At 39.9% G+C, this 13,590-nt stretch overlaps 1 non-coding gene across 1 annotated transcript; it reads left to right on the forward strand.

The window, feature by feature from the left end:
* The first annotated feature begins 6,900 nt into the window (after positions 1-6,900).
* LOC112425459 (U6 spliceosomal RNA) lies at positions 6,901-7,005 on the forward strand. The gene has a single exon (XR_003016519.1). It is a non-coding gene; the product is annotated as a U6 spliceosomal RNA (small nuclear RNA).
* Positions 7,006-13,590: the final 6,585 nt, after the last annotated feature.

Consider the following 13,590-nt stretch of genomic DNA (forward strand, 5'->3'; position numbering starts at 1 on the left):
AACAATGTCTGGAATTTACAGATAATACAAGTAGTTTAGGTCAGGGGTTAATATTATTATTATTATTTTAACTACCAGGGCTGGGTGGTGGCGCCAAGGTCATCTAGCTATTTATCTTCTGTTTCTTTTCAACTTTTGCTTTCTCCCTTTTTGCCCTGTCTTATAAACTAGGGAATGGCAGGGGGCGGCGGGGGTGGGGAGGGAAGGACAGCAGGAGAAGTGGTGTCTCCTTTCTTATTTCCTCGCTTTGAGAATTTCACTTTTTAGTGGGAGTTCTCAGGTGGAGTTTGTGAATTTGTGGGGAATTACTATGGAGTGATTATGGACTCACGATACTCCTGTGGGAAATCCCTAATCATTGGTATCTGTAGGAATTTTTTTTCTTTTCTTTTTTTGAGATGGAATCTTGCTCTGTTGCCCAGGCTGCGCCCAGCTAATTTCTGTGTTTTTAGTAGAGATGGGTTTCACCGTGTTGGCCAGGCTGCTCTCGAACTCCTGACCTCATGATCCACCTGCCTCTGCCTCCCAAAGTGCTGGGATTACAGGCGTGAGCCACTGCTCCCAACAAGGAATTTTTTTCTTGAGTGAATCAGTTTTCCCAAAGAGTAGTAAGTACCCAAATCTCTTGTGGTTGGGGGAAGGGTTGGGGAACAGTGAATGGGTAAATCTTGTCTGCCAGCTTTCTCAGAATCAAAGGAAGGAAGAAAGATGGGGTTCCACGTTTGGATGTATAGACTTTCACTTAATAATTTCCCTGGTTTCAGTAGTGTGCCTCTTGCTTTACATTAAAAAATAATAAAAATGGCAGTTTTGAAAAGGATCCTTTGAGAACAAAAAGTTTTAAAATTTGGCATATCAAAAAAACAAATTCTTGCTATCCTCCCCAAACCTTACTATCCTCCCCAAATCCTCTCTTGCAGCTTGCTCATCTGAATAAATGATGGCTTCCAGTTGCTCAGCATAAACTTGGGGCATCATTCACCACTCTTTTTTTCCTCTCGCACTTGCGCCTGATCAGTCAGTAAATTCTCTTGACTTCACCCTCAAAATATATCAGCATCTCACCATCTGGTTCCCGTCACCATCATCTCTGGTCTATTGCAGATTGTTCCACTGACATTGATTATCGATTTGTTGCCAATGACGAATCTATTTTATCTACTTAGAAGAATAAGCCATTTCTTGTCTTTGTGTTTTTCTGCCATGGTTTCCTTCTCTGGACTTGAAGAGATACTCTAATCTAACTTGTGGTAACTATTAGCCTTCTTGTCTGATCACAGTTTTAGATCTCAGTAGCTGGACTTGCCCTGTGCAAAATCCTGGGAGGGAAGGCACTGATGGTGAAGAAAGGAAAAAAGCAAAAGCAGTAAACCACCTGCCTTGTAATCCTGTCCCAGGCCATGCAAACAATTCCTCAGAAAATAACTGTGAATGCCACTGTGCTGGTCATTTGTCCACTTGGTCTCAGACCCATTCTCTGCCCTTCCTTTACTCAGCTCCGGATTGCAGGGCACTGACCTCTGCAAACTGCAGTTCCCCTTTGACAATCGGTTTATAGTTAGAATTGACCAGTGGGGAGGCAATGACTGGAGATCGGTGGGTAGGAAGGGGGAAAGCCAGGCTATTTCTTCTCCTTTCTCTCTCTCTCTGCTTTGTGTGGAATCTCAGGCAGGGCTTGAGCCTTTGCCATGGTTCCAACTCTCTCCAGGCTTCCTAAGCTCTGCTTCTACCACTTCCTTTGTTCCTCCCACTCTGGGAGCAATAGCAGTTTCCTGACATTTGTAAACCCTTTGTTGCCTCACTGACCTCTGATTCCTCTCAGCTCTCCCATCGCTTTTGTGACCAGGTCCCCACCTTGAATTTCTTCTATGAAGACACCTTGGTTCTGTCTTCCTGCCTGGGCCTTCAATGATACTGCCACCTTTCAAATTCCTGCCACATGCTGCTAATACCTGCTCTTAGGTCTATGCTTTTAACCAGACTTCCCCCCCACCCGCCAATGCATTTTTTTTTTTTTTTTCTGAGACGGAGTCTCACTCTGTCGCCCAGGCTGGAGTGCAGTGGCGCAATCTCCGCTCACTGCAAGGTCCGCCTCCTGGGTTCAGGCTATTCTCCTGCCTCAGCCTCCCGAGTTACTGGGACTACAGGCGCCCGCCAACACGCCCAGCCAATTTTTTGTATTTTTAGAAGAGACGGGGTTTCACCGTGTTAGCCAGGATGGTCTCCATCTCCTGACCTCGTGATCTGCCCGCCTTGGCCTCCCAAAGTGCTGGGATTACAGGCGTGAGCCACCGCGCCCAGCCCCGCCAATGCATTCTTAATATTTATTTGCTTTCATATCCACTCTGAAAGCGTAAAATAAAATTCTCCACCTTTTATAAAAGTGAAATATTTGTAGAATCCTACCCTAAGTATTTACTTCTAAAAACCAGAAATTGCAGCTTCCATTTTAGTGAATCTCTATCAAGTGTTTGTATGGAGCTAGACACTACAAAAATATTTTCTGGAATCCTCACTATAACCTGCAAGGTAGTTACTACTTCCTGCTTATAGAAGGAGAAAGCTAAGGCTCCGATATGTTAAGTAACAGGATTGCACAGCTAGTAGACGGCGAAGTGCAACTGCACCCTTTCATCTGTGTGCTACAATAGCTTTCCACTGCCCTAATCCACTTTCCTAACTCGCTCCATGCCTGTCATTATGTTAATCCGTATTTGCTTATCCTTTCGATTTTAATCAGCACAGTAGGTTTTATTATTCCCTCACATAGCAATTTCAGGGTCACATGAAAGACACATGAATTTAGGAAATACTAAGCACAAACAGAGAACCAATTGTGTCTTGGTTAGATCAATAATTGTACATGGTTGTAAATGTCATTCCAACTACTATTTGTACACTTGAACCATGGAAACAAAATATATTTATCGAGTTAATTCTATCATCTAGAATTAATCATACATTTTCATACCGTTTGAGTACCACAATAAAGTTAATACAGAACAGGTACTTTCATTTTTTCTACAAAAAATGGAGAACTGAAACAGTTGTTGCTTTACCTAATTATTGAACCTCTGTTTTGAATGGAGGAAGCTGCTTCCTGAGAGAAGCGGCCCCTTTTAGCAGAGGAACAGGAGTTATAATGGAAGCAGGTCCTAGCCACTGCAAGCTTTAAATCCAAAAAGCATCGTAATGCTTTATTTGCCCACAAACACAAAGGCATGCACACAGTTTATATGTTATTTTCAGCTCCATGTCCAAAGAAACTAGAAAAATAAGCATAAACCAAAGAAATGCTGAGGCCAGCATATCAAATGAGAATTAACCACAATTGAGAAAGAATAAATTTCATTTGAAATAGAAAATAAAATATGATCCTATCTTCCTCCTTTTTACTGTCAAACTCTCGAACAATGGCATTCGTTTTCAATAGTTACAAATCCTCAGAAGAAATTTGGCCTAATTTCACAGGTATATATGTTCATATATATACACATGTAGATTTTGGATTTTGTGGATTGTGGATTTTTCTGTGACAAATTAATATTCCATACTGGTTTCTCCCTGCTGCCTGGTATTCGTTGTTGCCAATTCCTTCCAGTCTTGGCCGCCACGTGTTAAGAAATAACAAATAATAGTATATTGTCGGCCGGGCGCGGTGGCTCACGCCTGCAATCCTAGCACTTTGGGAGGCCGAGGCCGGCGGATCACCAGGTCAGTGTATGAAGACCATCCTGGCTAACATGGTGAGACCCCGTCTCTACTAAAAATACAAAATAGCTTGGCGTGGTGGCGGCACCTGTAGTCCCAGCTACTCAGGAGGCTGAGGCAGGAGAATGGCATGAACCCGGGAGGGGAGCTTGCAGTGAGCTTAGATCGTGCCACTGCACTCCAGCCTGGGCGACAGAGCAAGACTCTGTCTCAAAAACAAACAAACAAACAACAACAACAACAAAATAGTATATTGTCAAGTAAAACACAAACACTCTGTAAACCTCTCTGATAAAAAAAAAAACATAATCTTATTAAACATTTCAAAGCAAAGAGAAAAAATTTCTTAGGTGATCTACTGTTCTAAAAATATCTGTGCCCCTAATCCCTTATAATAACAAAGATGATCAGAAGTTAATAAAAATTACCCTGACAATGTCTGCATGTATTGAAACATCACACTACTCCATAATATGTAAAATTATTATATGTCAATTATAATTTAAAATTAATTAAATTTTAAATGTTTTACATTAATTATCTTTGCTTACCCCCAAGGCAAAGTGAAGATATGTAGAATTTAGTTCTGACAAACTCACAAAAAATGGGATAAAAATAATCCTTTTTAAAAAATACACATTTTTACAATAAACAATAAATATTTACTTTCCTAACAAATTCCGATTTCTACCATTTAATAGAAACATTCTGTTCACTGTATTAGGCAATGCCTTTTAAAGTTTCAAATGTTTTCATGTGGAACTTATTATAAAATTATTTTCTAGACTTTTATTGGCTATAAAATATATTCATTACTAAACAGATGGGTTTGTTTTTATACTATCCTATTTTTAGATACTTCTGGAAAGACTCTGCATAATTTCTCATGATTGAGGGCTGCCTCTAGAGTAGCTAATCCTGTCTTACTTAACCCCAGCACCCTTTTTGCTGGCTATTGGGAATAATGCTGCATGAATTTGGGAGTGCAGATATTTCTTTGAGATACTGATTTCCATTCCTTCAGATATATACCCAGAAATGGAATTGCTGGGTCACATGGTAGTTTTGTTTTTTGATGAACCTTCATACTGTTTATCTCCTTCACTCTTTGTAGTTGTACAGTACTCCATTCTATGGAAGTATACCCATAATTTATTTAATCAATCTCCTGCCATTGAATAGTTGTATTGTTTCCAGTATTTCTCTCCTAAAAAAATTCTGCAATGAAAAATTTTACATTGTTTCATTCCTTATGTGTATGGATATATCTGTAGTATAAATTCTCAGAAGTGGAATTACTGGGTCAAAAGGAAAAGTGAATTGATTAATATATTAGACAGCCTGTTTCCCCACAGACTTGCCGATAGAGTATATTTGCTGTATATTCTATAAACAGAAAGTGATTGTAAAAGAATATTTTTTACTTCCATTATTAGAATACAAAGTATACTTTTTTAATATTACAAATCATTCTTAAAAAGAATGTGATACTAAATAGTTTTGTTTTGTTAAACAGAGTCAGGGTCTATGTTGCCCCGGCTGGTCTCAAACTCCTGGACTCAACTGGTAAGCTGCCTTGGCCTCCCAAAGCGTTGAGATTACAGTCAGGAGTCACCATGCTAGGCCACCAAATTGTTTTTTGTTTTTGGGGTTTTTTTTTTTGAGATGGAATCTCACTCGGTCACCCGAACTGGAGTGCATTGGTGCAATCTTGGCTCACTGCAACCTCCGCCTCCCAGGTTCAAGCGATTCTCCTGCCTCAGCCTCCTGAGTAGCTGGGATTACTAATTCTTCTGCCTCAGCCTCCCAGCTAATTTTTTGTATTTTTGGTAGAGACAGGGTTTTGCCATTTTAGCCAGGCTGGTCTGAAACTCCTGACCTCAAGTGATCCTTCCACCTTGGACTCCCAGTATGCTGGGATTACAGGCGTGAGCCACCACACCTAGCTGACCAAATTGTTTTTAATTAGAGTGTTTAAATACACTCCTATACCATCATACTTATTAATTTCTTTAAGAAAAAAAATAGTACCAGAAATGATGTAATACTTTATGTGCCTATTCTCTTTATTTGTGTTTTAATTCTACTTAATAAGTATTGTTGCTTACTAGTCCAAGCTCAAAAAGCATGCATAAAATATGGATTTTAGCCACTGATGCTAAACAACTTGAGAAATTTAGGGACTTATACAAATTGTTTTTCAAAAGAAAATTTATTAGAGTATAACCAAATTTTTAAAATATGGTTTTTATGCATGCTTTTTGAGCTTGAACTAGGAAGCAACAATACTTATTAAAAAGAATTAAAACATAAGTAAAGAGAATAGGCACATAAAGTATTACATCATTTCTGGTACTAATTTTTTTCCCAAAGAAATTAAATAAGTATGATGCTATAGGAGTGTATTTAGACACTCTAATTAAAAACAATTTGATCAGGTGGGCACAGTGGCTCATGCCTGTAATCCCAGCACTTCGGGAGGCTGAGGTGGGCAGATTACGAGGTCAGTAGTTTGAGACCATCGTGGCCAACATGGTGAAACCCCATCGCTATTAAAAATACAAAAAATACCTGGGCATGGTGGCAGGCGCCTGTAATCGCAGTTACTCAGGAGGCTGAGGCAGGAGAATTGTTTGAACCTGGGAGGTGGAGGTTGCAGTGAGCTGAGATCGGGCCACTGCACTCCAGCCTGGGCGACAGGGTGAGACTCCGTCTCAAAAACAAAACAAAACAAAACAAAACAAAAACACATTTTAAAAATTTCGTTATACTATAAGAAATATTATTTTGAAAAACAATTAGTATAAGTCCCTAAATGTCTCAAGTTGTCTAGTATCAGTGACTAAAATAATATGTAAAAATAAAAACAGAAAAAAGAGCAGTAGTCAGTAACTCACCACTTAAACGTACAGCTTAAAATAGAAATTCCTAGGCAATTCAATGGCACATACTTGTGGAAAATGTTACATTCAGCAGTCAGAATTGGCCTCGGATCATCAACACAGTGGTTGTTACCATCATTTATTAACTTGAAGCTTCTCAATTCAAGATGCTATATAAATTGAAGGCATTCGTTTTCTACCCAAAAAATTTGGGTTTAATTCTAGCTCTGCCACTTGCTGCTTGTGTGACCTTAAGCATATTAACCACTCCAAGCCTCAGTATTTCCACCGATAAAATAAGGCTTCTGTGCTCACTTGGCAGCATATATACTAAAATTGGAACGATACAGAGAAGATTAGCTGGTCCCTGCGCAAAGATGATATGCAAATTCGTGAAGCATTCCATATTTTTAACAGACAACCTATAGAATAAGATAAAATTTTTGCAATCTATCCATCTGACAAAGGTCTAGTATCCAGAATCTACAAGGAACTTAAATTTATAAGAAAAAAACAAACAACTTCATTAAAAAGTGGGCAAAGGACATGCATAGACACTTCTCAAAAGAAGACATCCATGCAGCCAACAAACATATGAAAAAAAAGCTCAACATCACTGATCATTAGAGAAACGCAAATCAAAACCACAATGCAATACCATCTCATGCCAGTCAGAATGGTGATTATTAAAAAGACAAGAAACAACAGATACTGGTGAAGTTGTGGAGAAAAAGAAACACTTCTACACTGTTGGTGGGAATGAGATTAGTTCAACTATTGTGGAAGACAGTGTGGTGATTCCCCAAAGATCTACAAACAGAAATACTATTTGCTCTAGCAATCTCATTACTAGGTGTATACCTGAAGGAATAGAAGTCATTCTATTATAAAGATACATGCACGCATATGTTCATTGCCGTACTATTCACAATAGCAAAGATATGGAATCAACCCAAATGCCTATCAATAGTAGACTGAATAAAGAAAATGTGGTGCATATACACCATGGACTACTATGCAGCCATAAAAAGGAATGAGATCATGTCCTTTGCAGGGACGTGGATGGAGCTGGAAGCCGTTATCCTCAGCAGACTAACGCAGGTACAGAAAACCAAACACCGCATGTTCCACAAGTGGAACAAGCTACCCCAAGTGGAAGCTGAACTATGAGAACACATGAACACATAGGGGGAACAACACACACTGAGGATTGTTGGAGTTGGTTGCAGGGGAGGGAGAGCATCAGGAAGAACAGCAAATGGGTACTGGGCTTAATACCTGGGTGATGAGTTGATCTGTGCAGCAAACCACCATGGCAGACGTTTACCTATGTAACAAATGTGCACATCCTGTACATGTATGTCAGAACTTAAAATAAAAGTCGATTAAAAAAAATAGGGCTGCCAGGCATCGTGGCATATGCCTGTAGTCCCAGCTACTTGGAAGGCAGAGGCCTGAGGATTACTTGAGCTCAGGGGTTCCAGGCTGTAGTGTGCAATGATTGTAACTGTGAATAGCCACTGTACTCCAACCTGGACAACATAGTGAGACTCCATCTCAGAAAAAAAAAAAAGGCTAATAATAGTAGCTACTCCATAGAATAGCACTTCTTGGAGAAAATTTAATTGGATAGTACTTATAAAGTACTTATCAGAGTGTGTAGTATATAGCATGCCTTCTACTAATAGTAAGAATAATGAACATTCTTCTGATTTCAAGTTTTTTCCAACATATTATGTTGCATTGGTAATCTTTCATTAAAAAATGTACTTTGCCATTTGACGTGCCTTACACTTGTAATTCCAGCAATTTGGGAGGCCATTGGGGGAGAATCACTTGAAGCTAGGAGTTCAAGACCAGCCTGGGCAAGAAAGTGAGACCCTGTCTCTACAATAAATAAATAAATAAATAAATAAATAAATAACCAAGTGCAGTGGTGTGTGCCTATAGTCCCAGCTACTTAGGAGGCTGAGGCAGAAGAATCATTTGATTGCCCAGAAGTTTGAGGCTGCAGTGAGCTATGATCATGTGACTGCACTCTAATCTGGGTGATACAGCAAGACCTTGCTGCTTAAAAAAAGGACTTAAATTTTTTTTTTTAAACTTTACACAATCTGATGTGAGAAAGACTGCCTCTGAAGCCAAGGAAATTTGAGTAACAAATATGGATTCTTGGCCCAGTGGTCTAGTACTCTAGATCTCTGGTTTTCAACCTGAGTTCTGTAGAATCCTAAGTTTTTTGTTGTTGTTGGCTTTTTTTGAGACAGAGTCTTGCTCTGTCACCCAGGCTGGAGTGAACTCATGTAATCTCGGCTCACTGCAACCTCTGCCTCCCAGGTTCAAGCAATTCTCCTGTCTCAGCCTCCCGAGTAGCTGGCATTACAGGCGCCCGCCACCACACCTGGCTAATTTTTGTATTTTTAGTGGAGCTGGAGTTTCACCATATTGGCTAGGCTGGTCTTGAGCTCCTGACCTCAAGTGATCCGCCTGCCTGGGCCTCCCAAAGTGCTGGAATTACAGGCGTGAGCCACCGTGCCCGGCCCAAATCCTAAGATTCTAAGGAGGTTCTTTAGAGGTTCACAAATATTTGATTAGAATTTTACATTAAAACTATGATTTAGGGCCAGGTCCAGTAGCTCATGCCTGTAATCCCAGCATTTTGGGAGGCTGAGGTGGGCAGATTGCTTGAGGACAGGAGTTCAGGACCAGCTTGGCCAACAGAGCAAAACCACATCTCTACTAAAAATACAAAAAATATTAGCTGGGCAGAATAGTACACACCTGTAATCCCAGCTACTCGGGAGGCTGAGGGACAAGAACTGCTCGAACCTGGGAGGCGGAGGTTGCAATGAGCCGAGATTGCTCCACTGCACTCCAGCCTGGGTGACAGAGCGAGACTCTGTTTCAAAATAAATAAATAAAATATAATAATAATTAAGTAATTAAAAAATAAAAGTATGATTTAGAAAACAAATTGAACTCTCAATATGTTATACAGAAATATCCCGGAGGTTACCAACAAATTGATTCTTATACTACCAGATAATTCATTTTGTAGAGATCTCAGAATAAAGCTTCCTCTGCCATCTGTTTAATTGAAGAATATCAAGAAAATCGAGCTATTAAATATCTGCTAGACTGTAAGTGACTTAGAATGTTCCCCACACTTTATAGCCAAAACAAATGCAGATATAAATTATATGCGAAGGCCATCTATAACACTTGATTTCATATTTGGTCTGATTAAAACAGTTTTGTTGTTCTTGCTGATCTACTTGCTAAAAATAAATGCTGTACTTTGGCATTAACTAAACTCATGCTACAAAACAGCTCATCATTAGATATTGTCTGTGAAAAAACAATCTCCTGGTTAAGAGTGTATGGAGCTGGGTGTGGTGGATCACGCTTGTAATCCCAGCACTTTGGGAGGTGGAGGTAGGCAGATCGCCTGAGGTCAGGAGTTCAAGATCAGCCTGGCCAATATGGCAAAACCACACCTCTACTAAAAATATAAAAATTAGTGCGGCGTGGTGGTGGGCACCTATAATCCCAGCTACTGGGGAGGCTGAGGCACGAGAATTGCTTGAACCCAGGGGGCAGAGGTTGCAGTGAGCCAAAATTTTACCATTGTACTCCAGCCTGGCGACAGAGCAAGATTCCATCTCAAAAAAAAAAAAAAAGTATGGAAAGTGCTTCTCAAACAAACTGTAGAAATGTGTTTAGAATAGAAAAAAAAAAAAGTTGATTTTATAGGTACAGATTTTTGATGGAGAAGAAAAAGCAGGCAAATAAATAATAACAGAAAATATGAGCTGATAAGATGGAAAAAATAAGAATTTAATAAAGCTTGCAGTCAGGTGTGGTGCCTCTCATTTGTAATCCCAGCATTTTGGGAAGTGAGGTGGGAGGATCACTTGAGCCTAGGCGTTAGAGGACAACCTGGGCAACATAATGAGACCCAGTTTCTACAAAAAATATAAAAAATAGCCAGGTGTGGTCGCGTGTGCCTGTAGTCCCAGCTTCTTGGGAGGCTGAGGCAGGAAGATGATTTGAGCCCAGGAATTTGAGGCTGCAATGTGTCATGACTACTTCACTGTACTCCAGCCCAGGTAATAGAGCAAGACATTGTCTCAAAAAATAAAAAAAAATAAAAAATAGGTTGGGCATGGTGGCTCATGCCTGTAATCCCAGCACTTTGGGAGGCTGAGGCGGTGGGTCATTTGAGGTCAGGAGTTCGAGACCAGCCTGGCCAACATGGTGAAACCCTGCTTTTACTAAAAATACAAAAATTAGCCAGACATGCTGGTGGGCGTCTATAATCCCAGCTACTCGGGAGGCTGAGGCAGAAGAATCACTTGAACCCAGGAGGTGGAGGTTGCAGTGAGCCAAGATCTGCCACTGCACTCCAGTCTGGGCAACAGAGCAAGATGCTGTCTTGAAAATAAATTAAAATAAATAAATAAAATAAGATAAAGCTTGCAGTTAGATCATGTAGAACAAATCTACAATGGAAGATAAATGTGTGCATATATATACACATATGTATGTATATATGTGTGTGTATATATGTACAAGTAAAAAATGTGGAATGGGCCAGGCATGGTGGCTCACACATATAATCGCAACACTTTGGTGGACTGAGGTGGGTGGATCACTTGAGTCCACAAGTTCACAGTCAGCCTGGTCAATGTAGTGAGACCCCATCTCTATCTAAAAGAAAGAAAAGAAAAGAGAGATATAAAGAGAGGAAAGAAAGAAAGAAAGAAGGAAAAAAGAAAGAAAAAGAAAAGAGAGATATAAAGAGAGGAAAGAAAGAAAGAAAGAAGGAAAAAAGAAAGAAAAAGAAAGAGAGAAAGAGAAAGAAAGAAAGAAAGAAAGAAAGAAAGAAAGAAAGAAAGAAAGAAAAAGAGAGAGAGAAAAAGAGCGAGCAAAGGAAGGAAGGAAAGAAGAAAGGAGGGAGGAAGAGAAGGAAGGGAAGGATAGAAGAAAGGAGGGAGGGAGGAGAGGAAGAAAGGTTGCAGAATTTGATAAAGAAAATAGAACATTATACATTCGTTCCTCACGCCTATTTGTAGTTTAGAGAATAAGCAAACAATTTCCCTAGTGGCATGGAAAAGGGAAAGTTTAAATTATCCCTGACTACGGATTTGTGGTTATGATGAGGTACCAAGGGATTTAGAAGTAGGTATTGTTCTTAAAAGGTTAGGCAGGGCCGGGCGCGGTGGCTCAAGCCTGTAATCTCAGCACTTTGGGAGGCTGAGACGGGCGGATCACGAGGTCAGGAGATCGAGACCATCCTGGCTAATCCGGTGAAACCCCGTCTCCACTAAAAAAATACAAAAAACTGGCCGGGCGAGGTGGCGGGCGCCTGTAGTCCCAGCTACTCGGGAGGCTGAGGCAGGAGAATGGCGTAAACCCGGGAGGCGGAGCTTGCAGTGAGCGGAGATCCGGCCACTGCACTTCAGCCTGGGCGACAGAGCGAGACTCCGTCTCAAAATAAAAAAAAAAAGGTTAGGCAGGCAGAGGTGGGCAGGAAAATGAAAGGCAATTCCTGGGCCATGAAGCAAAGCAGCTTTATGATGAGTTTAAGCACACTAAGACTCGCCTGTTTTACTTATCCTAAGAATAGAAATGGACTGCACAGTCAGAGTAGTGAAAGAGGAAGCACATAGCTTCAAATGTGAGTTGTAGCTTCTTTCTACAGAGAGGAATCTTGAGATTGATTTGGGCACCAAGCCTTATGACTTGAAGCAAAACGTCAAATAACCATTAGAAGAAGACCCAGCACACTATAACTTTCCCCCATAAATATAAATGTCATATTCTTTGAGGAAAATTCTACATTAGATTGCAAGTAAATCATATACCACCAACCTTTGCATATCCTGTAAGTCACAAGTTACTAGATATATATGATAAGCCCAGAAGCCAGGAATCATATTAAATTAAAAAGGGCTGCCAGGCACGGTGGCTCACACCTGTAATCCCAGCACTTTGGGAGGCCAAGGTGAGTGGATCACTTGAGGTCAGGAGTTTGGGACCAGCCTGGCCAATATGGTGAAACCCCACCTCTACCAAAAATACAAAAATTAGCCGGCGTCGTGGTGCACACCTATAGTCCCAGCTACTCGGGAGGCTGAGGCAGGAGAATCACTTGAACCCAGGAGGCAGGGGTTGCAGTGAGCTGAAATTGTGCCACTGCATTCCAGTCTGGGCGCGGAATAAGACTCTGTCTCATAAAAAAAAAAAAAAATTAAAAGGGCCTAGAAAAAAGTCATGCACAACAGCATATTAATTAACACTAGAAAGGAGATTTTAGAACAAATACTATTTAAAGCTTATTTGCATTAAACAAGATTACATACAAAAATCTGTCTTAAAATCTTCACTTACAGAGTTATATATACTGTTACAGAAAGCTGTCCAAGATATAGTGCCCTTGATAAGGGCAGGATACAAAATAGATTGTTCATTTCCATGAAATATATAAGTAAAATAATATGTAGGCCTCAATTAATGACTAAATTGTTCCTGAAGATCTTGTCATTAAATGAAAAAGTATTTTCATTCATTTTAATGGAGAAAAATTATGATCACAGTGTATTCCATCCTAAGACACCCAAACAATTCTTACAAATAGAAAAATCAGAATAATGAAAACAAAATGATGTAAGTAATAAAAAGTGTTTGAAGGTAAATAAATACACTTTGAACATAAAGTGTAGTAAATGAAACTGTATCATATTCACCAAAGGAAGAAGGTTCCTATTTTGATGGAAGAAGGAAATGGAGTTTTTCTTTGGAAGAGGGTGGAGAAGCAGATGATTAATTTTCAAACAGGCAACTCTTTGTGGGTTCATGGTTATCTTGCACTCAGACAGCTCACAACCAACTGGAGAGTGGTAGCCACTATTGTAAAAAACAGTTTAAAATTTGGAGATAGATAGATAGATACAGATATAGATATAAAACACAAAACAGTGAGGTTGTCAGACAT

Source organism: Macaca nemestrina, chromosome 6 (assembly GCF_043159975.1).
Source record: "Macaca nemestrina isolate mMacNem1 chromosome 6, mMacNem.hap1, whole genome shotgun sequence".
Taxonomy (NCBI): Eukaryota; Metazoa; Chordata; class Mammalia; order Primates; family Cercopithecidae; genus Macaca; species Macaca nemestrina.